Source organism: Mustela erminea, chromosome 11 (assembly GCF_009829155.1).
Source record: "Mustela erminea isolate mMusErm1 chromosome 11, mMusErm1.Pri, whole genome shotgun sequence".
Taxonomy (NCBI): Eukaryota; Metazoa; Chordata; class Mammalia; order Carnivora; family Mustelidae; genus Mustela; species Mustela erminea.
The window spans coordinates 52,316,913-52,333,722 of record NC_045624.1 but is presented as its reverse complement, the minus strand read 5'-3'; the positions used below and the strand labels follow the sequence as shown (position 1 = coordinate 52,333,722).

Here is a 16,810-nt window from a genome sequence, read left to right as displayed (position 1 = left end):
AACAAACAAAAAACAGCTACCAGACTGCCTTAGTCTTCTTTTATTTATTTATCTATTTATTTATTTTCAGCGTAACAGTATTCATTGTTTTTGCACCACACCCAGTGCTCCATGCAATCCGTGCCCTCTCTAATACCCACCATCTGGTTCCCCCAGCCTCCCACCCCCCACCTCTTTAAAGCACTCAGATTGTTTTTCAGAGTCCATAGTCTCTCATAGTTCACCTCCCCTTCCAATTTCCTTCAACTCCCTTCTCCTCTCTAACTCCCCTTGTCCTCCATGTTATTTGTTATGCTCCACAAATAAGTGAAACCATATGATAATTGACCTCTCTGCTTGACTTCTTTCACTCAGCATAATCTCTTCCAGTCCCGTCCATGTTGATACAAAAGTTGGGTATTCATCCTTTCTGATGGAGGCATAATACTTCATAGTGTATATGGACCACATCTTCCTTATCCATTTGTCCGTTGAAGGGCATCTTGGTTCTTTCCACAGTTTGGCGACCGTGGCCATTGCTGCTATAAACATTGGGGTACAGATGGCCCTTCTTTTCACTCCATCTGTATCTTTGGGGTAAATACCCAGTAATGCAATTGCAGGGTCATAGGGAAGCTCTATTTTTAATTTCTTAAGGAATCGCCACACTGTTCTCCAAAGTGGCTGCACCAACTTGCATTCCCACCAACAGTGTAAGAGGGTTCCCCTTTCTCCACATCCCCTCCAACACATGTTGTTTCCTGACTTGCTAATTTTGGCCATTCTAACTGGTGTAAGGTGGTATCTCAATGTGGTTTTAATTTGAATCTCCCTGATGGCTAGTGATGATAAGCATTTTTTCATGTGTCTGATAGCCATTTGTATGTCTTCATTGGAGAAGTGTCTGTTCATATCTTCTGTCCATTTTTTTATACGATTGCCTGTTTTGTGTGTGTTGAGTTTGAGGAGTTCATTATAGATCCTGAATATCAACCTTTTGTCTGTACTGTCATTTACAAATATCTTCTCCCATTCCGTGTTTTGCCTCTTTGTTTTGTTGACTGTTTCCTTTGCTGTGGAGAAGCTTTTGATCTTGATGAAGTCCCAAAAGTTCATTTTCGCTTTTGTTTCCTTTGCTTTTGGAGACATACCTTGAAAGAAGTTGCTGTGGCTGATATCAAAGAGGTTACTGCCTATGTTCTCCTCTAGGATTCTGATGGATTCCTGTCTCACGTTGAAGTCTTTTATCCATTTTGAGTTTATCTTTGTGTACGGTGTAAGACAATGGTCGAGTTTCATTCTTCTACATACAGCTGTCCAGTTTTCCCAACACCATTTATTGAAGAGACTGTCTTTTTTCCACTGTATATTTTTTCCTATTTTGTCAAAGATTAATTGACCATAGATTTGAGGGACCTTATCTGGGCTCTCTACTCTGTTCCACTGGTCTATGTGTCTGTTTTTATGCCAGTACCATGTTGTCTTGGTGATCACAGCTTTGTAGTAAAGCTTGAAATCAGGTAACATGATGCCCCCAGTTTTATTTTTGTTTTTCAACATTTCCTTAGCGATTTGGGGTCTCTTCTGATTCCATAGAAATTTTTGGATTATTTGCTCCAGCTCTTTGAAGAATACCGGTGGAATTTTGATCAGAATGGCATTAAAAGTATAGATTGCTGTCACGGCTGGCGCGACAAATCAACCAGAAAACGTGAGGGTAAGAGGATGGTGAAAAGAAATTAAGAGACAAAGAGATGGGGGCAGGAGGAGCACTGAGGATGATGTCCAACAGTACCTATTTTATTCCACATTTACAAGCATTTATAAGGCAGACCACAATAGAAGGAGTAACACATCAGTATCTAGTCAGATGACCGCAAGTTCCTATAACAAGTTTACACTAACTACAAGCAAACCTTGTGATGCCAGGTAGTCACAGCTAATGCCATTAGCTACTATTGATGCAAGACAATCAACCAGGGAGTGGGTTATGGGAAGTATAGGAACAAGAAGGACCAACTAAGAATCATGACCCTGACCACATTATTCCCTTCTGTAGGGAGAGCATGTGGGAAGTCACGTAGGCGAGCGTACGACACATAGCACAGACCCTTTCCCAGTGTTACTCAACTTTCCTGTCCTTAACCCCTTATCAAGGTGTCCAGACTTTAAAGGAGACACAAGTCAGGGCCTCGTTTGATCCACGACTCCAACCGTGACCTCCAACAGATTGCTCTAGGCAGTATAGACATTTTAACAATGTTTATTCTTCCGATCCAAGAGCATGGAATAGTCTTCCATCTTTTTGTGTCTTCAATTTCTTTCATGAGTGTTAGTCTCCTTAACAGCAACACCAGAAGCAAGAAGACTGAAGATTAAGAAGCAATGAAGCAATGTCTTCATCATTCCTCTAAATTCAGCCAAATACTCAAGTATGATAAAGAATGAAGACATTTTTAGATACTCCAGGACTTCAAAAATTTACATCCCAAACACTCTTTTGGAAGAAACTACTGAATGATGAGCTTCATTAAAGCAAGAGTAAACCAAGAAGAAGATACGGAACACAGGAAAGAGGACAGAATTGAAGGGAATCTCAAGGTAGATTGATGAAGGAAGAGCCTGGGTTAAAAAATGTGCACCAGATTTACAGGATAGCAGTCAGGATTGAAGCAGTGTCACCAAAAGAAGCTGAACTGAGGACTGTCGTCTCATAAATAGCAGCTGCCTTGTATTATCCTTTTTTTGTTGTTGTTTTTTAAGATTTTACTTATTTATTTGATGGAGAGAGAGATCACAGGCAGGCAGAGAGGGTGGGGGAGAAGCAGACTCCCTACTGAGCAGAGAGCCTCATGCAAGGCTTGATCCCAGGACCCTGAGACCATGACCTGAGCCGAAGGCAGAGGCTTAACCCACTGAGCCACCCAGGCACCCCTGTATTATCTTTTTGATCCATGATAGAATACCTGTGAGCCTGGATCCTATTGTTATCTGTACTCAGCCTATTTTGACCATATGCTAATTAACTGAGTTTCTTCTTTCCTTCCCATGCCCTAAAACCAGGATCTACTGAAGATATAAGCAGAGTACCTACTCCTATCTATTGCATCTCAGCCTTTGGCATGTATTGAGTCACTGATGGAACACAGATTACTGGCTCCAACTCCAGAGACATCTCTTCCGTAGGTCTGCCCTGGGACCTAGGAATTTCTAACAAGTTCTCAGATAATACTGAGAACCACCGCTTTTTAACCTACCCTTGAGTGCTGGGGTTGATCATGGTGAACTGGGAAGCAACAAACACAAGAATCTCACTCTCTCTACCCATTTTTCCTCTGGACACCCCTGGCCCACACTCCTGGCCTGCCAGGTGTTTTGACTTTCTAGGACTCCTTCAAGCCTTTTCCCAAAGACTTCTCAAGAAGGGTCTCTTGGAACCTAGTCTAAGAAACTCTGTTCAGCTTATTTTCTCCCAGGAGACTTTTTCTAACAACAGCAATATAGCACTTTCCCTATTCAGCTAGGTTGCTACTGACTAATCGTCTTTTCATGTATGCTTAGGCACACATACATACAAAGGTGATTTTAAAAACTGTTTTCAAGAGAGGAAATAATGAATATAAAAGTCAGCTAATGGTTACCACCAGGGGAAGAATAGTGTGATCAGGGCAGGGCACTCAGATTTCTAAGACACTGGAACCTTCTATTTATATGTGAATGTACATTTTATTTTTAGCCTTTAGAGACTAATAACCATATTTCTTATTTATTCTTCTGTATACAGTCCATAATTTTTAAAAAGAGGAAATAATATCTTCCCACTGAAGAGCATCTCTCAATAAAAAGATCGGGGGGAGAGAAGGCAACTGAGGGAAAATGTTCCTCTAAGGAGGACAGTAACCAATTTGATGAGAGGATGTTTGAGACAACAAACCTAAACTGGAGTACAGACCACCACAGTTCACTGCTGCACCCACTCCCTTCATCTGGGGGCCAACCCATGCAAAGATGTATAATAATCAGATATCAATCAACATAGAACTATATACATTAAAAACTGCAAAAACATCAATATAGGAAAAAAGAAATATAAGCCAAGAATTGATGAGAAGCACATGTCACAAAGGGAACTATCCTCCTTATATAACCTGCCTGGCCCTGTGGGCATTTTAGTTTCAAACTCTTTAACAAGAGGGGGTCAAAAATTAGAAATGACTAAATTAATCTATAAAGCTGCTGGCAATGTAATAATGCTAAGATACCTGTTTTTAACATCCCATTTTTCATTCATGCAAATAAATAGGGGTTGCTACATTTAAGATACATTGAGAAAGATGAGTAAGGATTTCATTTTCTCTAAAATGACATTTTATAAAAGTGACACAGAATTTATTTTCCTAATAGAATCTCAGAATAATAAATTTAGAGAACAAAATTAACTCTAGAACTTTTTATAGGATCACAAATAGAATCAGTTCAAATCTACTTAGAAAATGAATCACTAAAAGAGACTCTTCATCCACCCAGGACCAAGTTGTCACAGCAAATAGCTAGCTGGGAAAAAGTAGTAATAGTACATATTACTTAGGTACTTAGGTATTATGTAGATATTTAGGAATTGTAGATGAGAGAGCACAATGGACAGCAGGGTCTGAATATCTGGGGGTTTTTAAGACCCTACTGCCTACTGCCACTGTCTAGGTATGGGAGTTTGACAGCAGATGTGAATGAGAAGACAGTGCATGCGACAATCTCTGCAGGCTGCAATGTATTATTCGAATGGGAGCTATAGTTCTATCGTTTCCTTCAGTCCAGTGCTACTCAAAGTGTGGCCTATGAAATGATGCCAGGTCATGAACTCTTTGTTACAGGTATACAATAAGAAAAATACCAAAGTTTAGTTGAGTAAACCTTTGGAAACAGTAAATTGATATTGCTGCATCATCCAAGCATGTAATCAATGGCTCCTCCAAGAAAGATATGGGCCAGTCAGTGAATTCATGAGATGAGGTACCTGTCTCATGAGCTATACAGATCACTCAAATTATCTGATGAATGTACAGCAAAAAAAGGTAGGACCAATTATTTTAAAATTAATTTGTCAACTGAAACTGCAAAGTATATAAAAACCTGAAAAATGTAAGCATCACTAGTAATTTATTTTTATAATTAATTTAAATGTTAGTCAAGCCTTTTTATAAATCTATGGCTAAATAAGCTCCACTAAACATTTACACCCCTCAAATAACATACTTTTTCTGAATGTGGTAATAGTCATTAACCAAATGATGACTGCAGAAGTGATTCCAAAAAGAGAAAGGTTGAAAGTTTGTATCACTTTTATTTGGAATATGTTCCCTCATATAATGGGTTTGTAGCCATAAATGATGGTCAAGGACTAAAACCACAGTACATTATTTGTAGAAACATAGCTAATAAACCAATAGAACCACGTATTTAAGTGGTATTTGCAATAAAAAAATAAGTTCAAAGCCAAAAAAATAATCTATGGAAAAAGTACTGGATTAAAAAGACGACACAGACAAATGATTAATATTTCATGCACAAACGTTTGTGCTTTGACAACTTCTTATAAAACAGCACTTCAGGTCGCTAAAACCAAGAAACTATATACAATTGACATTGGCCAAGGACTTAAGTGAAAAATTGAATCAAAGACAATTGGTTCAAACTGTTTGATGAATGTACAGCCAAAAATGCATCTCTGGTACCACTTTTTTGAGTGGTACCATAGAATGATATTTTCAGAAACAGGCTTCATAGATTATGATATCTCACCTTTCTGAACTGATACGCTAGGAAGGTCACAACATCACTTCTGTGGTATTTTTGCCCAATTGCAAACCTGAATTTAATTATGAGAAAATGTCAGACCAACCCAAATTGAAGGACATTCTACAAAGTAAGTCAAAGCAATGAAAGCCAGAGAAAGATAGAAGAACTATCCAAAATTAAAGGAGATTAAATTAAATGCAATGCATGACCCTCAACATTAGCAGAACACTTGGTAAAACCGGATAAGGTCTGGAAATCAATTAATAGTACTGTATCATAGTTAGTTTTCTGATTTGGACCACTGTATATGATTATATAAGATCTTAACATTTGCAAAGCCAGGGGGAAAAGTATAACAAAAACCTTCATACAATTTTTGCAACTTTGGTAAGACAAGTTATTTCAAGATGAACAATTCTAAAATAAAAAATTAAATAATGGTATATTCATACAGTACTATGCAACCATCAAAATGTTTATAAATCTTAATGACATTCAAAACTCTTCACCATATAGCATTGTAGGGGGGAAAACAAAGATCAGAATATGAATTGGTTTATAAAGTACAAATCCAGCTATGTAAATTACGCAGTACATGCATTATACTAAAGCCCAAAAGAATCCACTAATAGCAGATCATCTCTCATGATACTCTATGTGGAAAACCTACTCCAACCCAAAATTGCTAGAACTCACACAGGAGTTCAGCAAAGTGGCAGGACATAAAATCAATGCACAGAAATCAACTGTATGTCTATACACTAACAATGAGACAGAAGAAAGAGAAATTGAGGAGCCAATCCCATTTACAATTGCTCCAAAAACCATAGGATACCTTGGAATAAACCTAACCAGAGGGGCAAAGGATCTGTATTCAGAAAACTATAGAACACTCATGAAAGACATTGAGGAAGACACAAAGAAATGGAAAAATGTTCCATGTTCATGGATTGGAAGAACAAATATTGTTAAAATGTCTGTCCTACCTAGAACAATCTATACACTCAATGCAATCCCTGTCAAAATACCACCAACTTTTTTCACAGAGTTGGAACAAATAATCTAAAATCCACTTGTACAGAATGAGGAAAGATCCTGAATAGCCAAAGGAATGTTGAAAAAGAAAATCAAAGCTGGTGGTATCACAATTCCAGACTTCAAAGACTTCAAAGCTGTAATCATCAAGATGATACTGCCACAAAAACAGACACATAGATCAATGGAACAGAATAGAAAACCCAGAAATGCACACTCAACTCTATGGTCAACTAATCTTCGACAAAGCAGGAAAGAATATCCACTGGGAAAAAAAACGGTCTCTTCAACAAATGGTTTTGGAAAATTGGACAGCCACATGCAGAACAATGAAACTAGACCATTTCCTTACACCATACACAAAAACAGACTCAAAATGGATGAAAGACCTAAATGTGACACAGGAATCCATCAAAATCCTAGAGGAGATCACAGTCAGCAACCTCCAAGACCTCAGCAGCAGCAACTTCTCCCTTCCCAAAGGCAAGGGAAACATAGGCAATAATGAACTATTAGGACTTCATCAAGATAAAAAGCTTTTTCACAGCAAAGGAAACAATTGACAAAACCAAAAGACAACCAACAGAATGGGAGAAGATATTTGCAAATGTCTTATCATATAAAGGACTAGTATCCAAAATCCATAAAGAACTTATCAAACTCAACACCCAAAGAACAAATAATCCATTCAAGAAATGAGCAGAGGACATGAACAGACATTTCTCCAAAGAAGATGTAAAAATGGCCAATAGACACATGAAAAAAAAATGCTCAATATCACTTGGCATAAGGGAAATACAAATCAAAACCACAATGAGATACCACCTCACACCCATCAGAATGGCTGAAATTAACAAGTCAGGAAATGATAGATGTTGGCAAGGATGCAGAAAAAGGGGAACCCTCCTACACTGTTGGTGGGAATGCAAGCTGATGCAGCCATTCTGGAAAACAGTATGGAGGGTCCTCAAAAAGTTGAAAACAAATCTACCTTATGACCCAGCAATTGTACTAGGGATGTACCCCAAAGATAAAAATGGAGTAATCTGAAGGGGCACGTGCACCCCTGTGTTTATAGAAGCAATATCCACCGTAGCCAACCTATGGAAAGAGCCCCGATGTCCATCAACAGATGAAGGGTTAATGAATATGTAGATAGACACACACACACATACACACACACACTAGAATATTGCTCAGACATCAAAAACAGAAATCTTGCCATCTGCAATGACGTGGATGGAACTAGACGATATTATGCTAAGCAAAATAAGTCAATCAGAGAAAGACAATTATCATATGATCTCACTCATATGTGGAATTTAAGAAACAAAACAGGCTCATAGGGGAAGTGAGGGAAAAATAAGATGAAATTAGAGAGGAAGACAAACCATGAGAGACTCTTAATCACAGGAAACAAACTGAGGGTTGCTGGAGGGGAGTGGGAAGGGGAATGGGATAACTGGGTGATGGACATTAAGGAGGGCACATGATGTAATGACCACTGGGTGTTATATAAGACTGATGAATCACTGACCTCTACCTCTGAAACTAATACATTATATGTTAATTTATAATTGTTTGATTGATTTTAAAAAGTGGTCATCTCCAAGGAGAGGATTATACGTAATATTTTCTTTATTCTTTTTGTACTTTTATGTTTCCCAATTTTTTTCTTCAACAAGCATCTACCACTTTCAAAATGAGAAAAACATTATTTTTAAAAACACCATGAATTTTGTACCACAAAAATTCATTAAGACATATCTCTTCAGCTTTGTTTTAACAAAAAATTTTTTTTACTACTTTGAATTTCTAAACTATAATTTTGATGAGCCAATAATGATGAATCTTGGCTTATGTGAGTTCTGAATTTAATATCAGTAGCCAAAAGGGCTTAATGGTTTCACCAGCTATTTGGAGATAAATTCTTGGCACTATGCACAAACCCTGCTCCCACCACCCTGCCTTAAATCCTGTAGAACTCATAAGTTGAAATAGTTGTTCCATTTTCACTAAATAACTGGAACCATTTCCCAGGTCATCAGAGAGCTCTAACATATGTGCCTGAATGGAACAGAAGATGAATTCTTGGCACTATGCACTAGGCACTATGTCCTATCCCTAACCCTAACCCTAACCCTAACCTAATCATCTCTCCTCAGCCTGCTTCAAGTTAAGAATGTATTTGTGCCAAACACTGGAGGGAAAAAAAAAAGAAAAGAAAAAGAAAAAAAAAGATCTTGCTGGGAGACAATTCAAGGAGGCCACCAGATATCTGGGCTGCCTTTGCTTCATGTGACAGCCTTCTATAAGTAATCAGGATACTTAGCAGTGTACTGTTGAGGGAGTATAAAGAATGGCTCCCTATCCCCAAATACCTCCTAGTGAGATAATATATATGACTGCTCCTTCCATCCAGGCACAGCACATTCCATAAATAACCCATTACAATCCCTAAATCTATTCCATAAATATTCCTCCATCCTTACTCTGGCAAGTTTAAGACTCAGTTCATCTCTTCAGACTTCACATTTCCTACCTCACAGCCAACTGTAACCACAATTCTGAGCTTGGCTCACCTCTGCATCCTTACCCAGGTACTCTTAGCTTTCAACGGCAACCATATCCCTATGATCTCTGTTCCAACCTCATCTCTGCAGACCAAACTTGATCTACCAGCAGCCAGAGCATGCAGTACAACTGCTTGGTCATTCAGCCCATTGTCACCCTCTTGGACCCTCTTGGCTTCATCAGCCTGCCTCCTAACCCTCCATGCTGTAGCCCTGGCCTATCTCCACCATCTGCTTTCTACACTCTGCCTCAGAGGGAAATCATTCTTTTATACTATCTCCTATTTTCTGTTTTTATTTATTTATTATTTGTCTTGCTCTAAAAATGACTTAAGATAACATATACTCTGATCCTACCAGGTTTTGTCAGATGGATTCTTAACCCATGTGGCTTTTCCTTGGGCTTCTATCTGCCCCATGAAGCATATAATGGGGTCCAAAGACACTTTGTGTTCTCTATGACATCAATTCTTACCCCTTCTTAGACAAGCCAACAACAGCGACAGAGGCAATTCTCTCACCAAAAGGCAAAGCAATGATCATGAACTACACACTAGCAGCCAAGTAAAATACTAGAACAGGAAAAGGCAGCAACACTGTGTGATCTTGTATCTATAGCTCAGACCTTTTCACCAAGCAGATGTTGCTCTCCCACTCCCTCTGCTGGACAACCAGGTCCTGCAGCAACTTACCGGAAGTCCACAGCCGTAGGCTGATCTGACACCGTTTACGCCTCGAATTGTAAAAGAATTTATTTTAAAGCCATACTTGCTAATCATGTTTCATTAACCTCAATGCCATATAAGAGAAAGGGAGTACTTCACAATGGAAAAAGGCATGAACCATTTGTTAGACAAAAGGTCTTTCTAGTTTTATCTGATACTAAATTATTCTGAGTTTCCCTGGGCTTCGGTTTCCTCATCTCTAAAATGTCTGATAATACACATCCTATACGGTTGCTTTAAGGATTATATGAGATAGTATTTGCAATAGTCCCTGGCCTATCGCAGGCATCCAGTTGTCTTTCTCTCCCATGACCTTTGAATCGCACCTAACTTCTTGGCACCCCAGAGACTTTATCTATGAAATGATGATAATACTTGCTCAGTCTACTGATGAGGGTTGGCTGGGCCAAATGAAAGAACAGATGTATGTCAAAGAACTTTGTAAACCATGTGGTGATATACTAATTATTTCATCAGTGACACCACCACCTTCTGGCATTTTGAAGAGATGAAGTTGAGGATCTAGTTTCGATCTTGTGGAGTTTTATACATTTGTGGATGGAAAGGAGCCTTTACAAGGATAACTATGCTTCAAAGCAGAGACTGAGTGACATATTTGTTTCACAGAAAAGAACAATATGATGGGCGGTTTGATTTTTGTGTAAGGTAGAGGGTGGGACAAGAATCACAGATGGCTTCATGACTGTGTTCACACTGGACCAAGTTCTAGAGACAAGTTTGGGGGCAGCAGAAATGAGGAGAGGGTCTCCCAGACTCATGATGGACTGAGTGCAAAGGTGCAGAGGAATGGAGAATTCTAGGCACACTAAGAACTCCAATTCAGCTGCAGCATGGGATGAGGCACCACAGCAGAAAACAAGGTTACAGAGACAGATTGGAACAATACAGGGTTCTGTAGGATTACAGAGACAGATTGGGACAATACAGGGTTCTGTTGGATTAAACTTTGTAGCCCAGGCAATGAGGAGCCATTTAGGGTTTGTGAGCAGCATGTCTCAGGAAGTTTACTGAAGACAAAGGATGGATGAGATGGAAAGAATGAAAGAAAAGAATCATGATGGACAAGGAAAGATGAGGAACTGAAATAATTCAGCAAGGGCAAAGGGAAAGAAGGGATTAAAAGGAATGGACAAATATAAACGGAAGACATAACAATCACAGTATTGAAGACAGAGCCACATATTATCACTCAGTTTTACCAAAACAGTGATCAGAAGAAAAGAAAATACCAAAGGAAAAAATCAGAAAGATCTCATGAGCTCAAATTATTATCCTGTCTACAAAAGACAGGAGTGAGATGAAGTTATAAAGTGCTTCTTTACAGGTTTCTAGAATTAATAGGACACAAGTAGGGAGTGTGGTAGAATTATTTAACATCTGTGTAGGTGAGTTTCACAAATAAATCTCAGCAATATGCATGACTTTGATACCTGCTTTTGACTAAAATTTCCATAGGGTCCTAAAATTATGTCATCTTAAAACAGGTTTACATGAGAGGAGCTGCATATCTGCCTTGTAGCTCTCATGATCATCCTACACAATGAGTTTACCTTGCTTTTTCCAAGTGACTGGAAAACAACCAATGCAAGCTGAACCTTCTCACTGCATCAAATATTCTTCACCCCACTGACTAAATTCCAAAAACAAAGACAAACACTATATGAAATGGCCACCTTATAACAGCAAGAGGCTCTTACTTCTTCAGCACAGTGTCTAACATGGTAGCAATAATTAACAGGTATTAAAATAAGCCATCTCATTAAGCATATGGCTCAAATTAAGATGGCTGGTTGCTTATTCCATAGCAACTCCACAGGAAATCACACTCTTCAATTTTTTGTAATTTCTTCTTTAAAGTCATATGTGCTCAATGTAGAAAATAAGGGGAAAAAAAACAACAAGCATCATTCCATATACCATGATCAATATGCATTCATCACTAATATTTGGTACACTTCCTTTTAGTCTTTTTCCTGTCCTTTTTAAAGCAGCATGTTAAGATCAGATTTTATACATGTATATACACACATATATGTATATGTGGCATACCAATAAGAAGCTCAGGTTAAAGATAATAAACACAGGGGTGCCTGCATGGCTTAGTCGGTTAAGTGTCCAACTTGATTTTGGCTCAGGTCGTGATCTCAGGATTGTGAGATGGAGCCTCGCTGGGTTTGGACCCTGTTTAAGATTCTCTCTTTCTCCTTCTCCCTCTGTCTCTCCCCAACTCCCACTTTCCCACTCAAAAAAAAAAAAAAAAAAAGTCAAACACAGTCTAACTCCCAGCAAGATAAACAAACCTAACACTAAAATCCTGTTAACCCCAGTTCCCTTTATCAGATACATCATGTCCAACTATCAACTAATTAGAAGACATGCTAAAAGGCAAAACACGCAGTCTTAAGAGATAAAGCAAACATCAGGACTGACTCAGATATGGCAGATTTTGTGGATAATTTTAGAATTGTCAGATAGGAAATTTTAAATAACTATGATTAATATGCTAAGGGCACTAATGGAAAAAGTAGACAACATGCAAGAACAAATGGATGATGTAAGCAGAGAGATGGAAACTCTAGGACAGAAGTTATAAATCAAATACACTGTTACAGGGATGCCTGGGTGGCTCAGTTGGTTAAGAGGCTGCCTTCGGCTCTGGTCATGATCCCAGCGTCCTGGGATCGAGCCCCGAATCTGGCTCCTTGCTCAGCAGGGAGCCTGCTTCTCCCTCTGCCTCTGCTGCCACTCTGCCTGCCTGTGCTCGCGCACTCTCTCTCTCTGACAAATAAATAAGTAAAATCTTAAAAAAAAAAAAAACCAACTTCAAAAACACTGTAACAGAAATGAAGAATGCTTTTGATGGGCTCATCGATGAACTGGACACGGATGAAGAAAGAATCACTGAGCCTGAAGATGTCAATAGAAACCCCTCACACCGAAAATCCATGAGAAAAAAGAAATGAAACAAAGGGAACAGATTACCTAAGGACTGTGGGACAATTACAAAAGGTATAACATATATGTAACAGGAATACCAGGAGAAGAAAGAGTGTGGAAGAAATATCTGAACCAATAATGGCTGAGATATTTTTCAAACTGAAAGACACCAAACCCAAATCCAGGAAGCTCAGAGAACCACAGGGTAAAGTTAAAAACCCTGCACACAGGCATATCATATTCAGACTGCAGGAAATCAGACAAAGAGAAAATCTTGGAAGAAGTCAGAGGAAAAGAACACATACAAGCAAGTAATAAAATGGGGGAGTGCTGGGGACCCCAAACTCAATAGAATGACTCAGAATGCAGAAAAGCAATTATACTAATGGTTATGGTTTATTACAGTAAAAGTATAGTGATTAAAGTCAACAGACTCTATTGGCAGAGTCCAATTGAAACCAGTACAAACTTCCAGATGTTCTCTCCCAGTGGAGTGGGACAGTGCTTGATTCTCTCAGAAATAATGTGTGACATGTATGAAGTGTTGCCTACCAGGGAAGCTCACCCAAGAGTTGATATACAGAATTTTGATGGAGCACCCACATGACTGACCTTAGCTACTCAGTTTCCAGTCCCCTCCAGAGGTCAAACTGATACAGTGAGGCCCAGGGTCCCAGGTGAAAAAAAACAGATACTAAATCACATTGCTAGTATAAATTATCTGACCTGGCCCCAAACTCCAAGTATACAAATACAATCTTATCAGGTAGGATAATCCAAGGGCTTAGAGATTATCTCTCAGGTGAAGGGTCAGTCCTAAAAACCTTTGGCCTCTATGGGGTTTGGACAACTCAGACCTGAGGAGTTAACCCTTTACCACACAAGAAGACATCAAGGAAACAGTTGCCTAGTTAGGAAGAAACTCATCAGATACTACTTGAATTAGGCACAGAACTCCCTGGTTGTGTGTGCCCTCTTCCCATTGAGGCAATATGTCCCCAGTAGAACATATATGAGAATATGGCCAGTCAAGCAGGAATGGCATTAGTGTTTCTGTCATCCTTGTTAAAGAATCCTTCCGTGTTAAGAGAACTTCACAGAAGCTTCAAAGCCCAGGTGAGGTGTTGGGTAGAACATGAGAATACTGCCCTAAGAAGGCAATGTGATGTGAAAAAGGGAACTGGAGGCTCAGAATGTGGATACCTGATCCTATGTCATTTTGTCTAACTGGCTTCAATGTGCTTATCTAGAATATTTTCCTACTGAGAGGTGGAATCAATATTGCATACTAGGTAAGAGTGTTAGCTAGGACAGGCTTCATGGGCAAGACACCTGTGTAGTCACACAGAACCCTACATTCAAAAAAATCCCTGAACTTGCTTTCATGCTCTGCAGTTACCATCTTAAAGTTCCTAACAATTTTTAAACAGGAACGCCACATTTTTGTTTTTCACAGAGCCACACAAACTATAGAGCCTGTATTGGTGCCAGGTCTGGAGTGGGCCTATTGGTTCGGATCCCCACTTACCTACCACCTTTTAGGAGTATGACAAGGTTTTAAACCTTGTTTCTTTCCTATAGAATGAGGTTATTCTGATTATTTAAAAAGGTTATTTTTTTTAAAAAGGTTATTCTGATAATTAAAGAAGATGATACATGGAAAGAAACAGCATTGTACCACACATGGCTAGTCCAGAAGTGGTAGTTTATTTATTCTCAACTTGAGAGTGTATTAGCTTCTCTCATTGTATAGAGTTTATAGAGAGTATAACAAAATATATGTATAATTTTGAATATAACAAAATTCAGTGGCTTAAAACAACATTTATTCTCTCACAGTTTCTTTCTTTTTTTTTCTTTTAGATTTTTTTTTTTAATTTATTCATTTGACAGAGAGAGACACAGAGAGGGAACACAAGTAGAGGGAGTGGAAAAGGGAGAAGCTGGCTTCCCACAAGCAGGGAGCCTGATGCAGGGTCAATCCCAGGACCCTGGGATCATGACCTGAGCCAAAGGCAGATACCCAACAACTGAGCCACCCAGGTGCCCCTGTCTCACAGTTTCTGAGTCAGAAATTCAGTGCAGTTGAGCTGGGTCCCCTGGCTCAGTCTTTCACCAAAGTGCAGTCAAGTTGTTACCGAGCCTACAGTCATCTCAAGCTCAACTGGGAAAGAATCTGCTTCCCAGCTAACTCATGTGACTATTGGCAGGATACAGTTTCTACTGGGTTACAGGACAGAGGGCCTCAATTCCTTGCTGGCTGCTAGCCATAAGATACCCTCCACTCCTTGCCAAGTGGGCCTCTCCACAGGGCAGCTCTCAACTTGGCAGCTTGCTTCCACCAGAACAAGCAAGCAAACAGAGCCAGAGAGAGAGACTGAGCAAGATAGAAGCAGTAGTCTTTTGTACCCAAATGCAAAAATGACATATCAATTTTGCCACATTTGATTTGTTAGAACCAAGTCACTAGGTCCTTCTAACACTCAAGAGGAAGGAATTATACAAGGGCACTGTTACAGACTGAATTGAGTCACCTGAAAATTGGATCCTAACCCTCATTAGAATGTGACTGTATTAAGGAGACAGAGCCTTTAGAGAGGTAATAAGGTTAAATGTTATGGGTGGGGCCCTAATCCAATATGACTTGTATCCTCATAAAAAGAGGAAAAGACACCAAGGAAAAATGGGCTGAGAACATACCCTATGAAAACCCGGAGAAGACAGATAGCATCGACAAGGCAAGGAGAAGGCCATAGGAGAAACAAACCTGTCAAGACCTTGATCTTGGACTTCTAGCCTCCATAACTGTAAGCAAATACATTCTTATGTTCAAGTTATCCAGTCAGTGGTATTTTGTTATGGCACCCCCAAGCAAACTAATATAGGCATGAATACCATGAGACCAGGATCATTGGAAGCCATTTCAGAACCTGCCGCAGAGGATATTGAACTAGTTTATAGTCAAGGCCATTTTATGCAATAATCTTTCAGGAGGATCATCTGCTTTTGCAGAAAAGTACACATTTGACATTCTCCAATATGTAATAGGAGTCTGACAGCCATTAAAGCAATCTTAACCTGTACTCAGGAAATTGTAAGCTCTGTAATTTACACAGTCATTTGCAGAGATGTCAATTGCTAGAATTAACATTCTTAAACATTCAGAACCTCCGTCATCTCAGAGAACAGAACGTGAAAAACTTTTAGCTTCACCCCCGTGTGTCCTGATTTGTTATATTTCAAAAAGTCGTTTTGAGATTAGACCTATTTCATTTGCCATCATTCTTAGATACGCATACGCGTACTTAGGCATTCTCTGATCTAATCAGGAAGCAAAACCACAGTAATATGCTTGCTTCCAGCTGAGTTTTTAAAAAGGACTGACATATGCTGAATATCCTACAGCTACAATCTTTCAGAGAGGAGTCTTGCTCTGTAAGAAAAAGAAATTAACCGTTCTATGGAAACCTTTTCAATGTAAAATAACTTGTGGGAGTACTCTTCAAAGCATTTGAAAATTGTAATAATCCAGCTACCCACCCACATCAACACTGTTAATTAGAGCCTCTTTATACTTGAAAGGAAGTATAACTTTTAAAAAATCATAAGAAAAATAAGATTCAGCCAAGCATACGTACCAACTCCACCTCTCATTGACAACTGTATCAACCGAAATTTAAGTTGTCTTGGACTTTTGGTTACAGCTATAACAGAACGGCTGGTATTAGACAGCCTTCCTGACAT

At 39.1% G+C, this 16,810-nt stretch overlaps 1 long non-coding RNA gene across 1 annotated transcript in view; it reads right to left on the bottom strand.

The window, feature by feature from the left end:
- LOC116569350 overlaps positions 1–9,558 on the bottom strand; it is a 40,388-nt gene extending 30,830 nt beyond the window's left edge. Inside the window, exon 1 of the long non-coding RNA XR_004276990.1 lies at positions 9,393–9,558. This is a non-coding gene — a long non-coding RNA (uncharacterized LOC116569350). The remainder of the gene's footprint in view (positions 1–9,392) is intronic.
- Between the last annotated feature and the right edge of the window lie 7,252 nt (positions 9,559–16,810).